At 31.1% G+C, this 354-nt stretch overlaps 1 protein-coding gene across 3 annotated transcripts in view; it reads left to right on the forward strand.

The window, feature by feature from the left end:
* slc12a5b (solute carrier family 12 member 5b) overlaps positions 1–354 on the forward strand; it is a 67252-nt gene that overhangs the window by 678 nt on the left and 66220 nt on the right. The gene's annotated exons all lie outside the window — the stretch shown is intronic.

Here is a 354-nt window from a genome sequence, read left to right on the forward strand (position 1 = left end):
GTGTGTGTGTGTGTGTGTGTGTGTGTGTGTGTGTGTGTGTGTGTGTGTGTGTGTGTGTGTTGGTGTGTATGCAGCTTTGGCAAAAGCTTGTGCTGCAAGGTTGCTGTGAGGAGAATGATAATGATTTCTGTTTCTGTCTGAGGAAGTACAGACAGCAGTGTGTGTGTGTGTGTGTGTGGATTTTCACACTCTAAGAAAAGTCTGTAAAAATAGACATACAGTTTTAATGCACTGAAAAATGTTAATAAGTATTTAATATGATTAAAAATTAAATGTATTTAATAGATATAAATTAAATTGTATATATATATAAATATATATATATATATATATTAAACATAATTAAAATTAGCA

Source organism: Sinocyclocheilus grahami, unplaced genomic scaffold (genome assembly GCF_001515645.1).
Source record: "Sinocyclocheilus grahami isolate Dianchi unplaced genomic scaffold, SAMN03320097.WGS_v1.1 scaffold410.1, whole genome shotgun sequence".
NCBI lineage: Eukaryota > Metazoa > Chordata > Actinopteri > Cypriniformes > Cyprinidae > Sinocyclocheilus > Sinocyclocheilus grahami.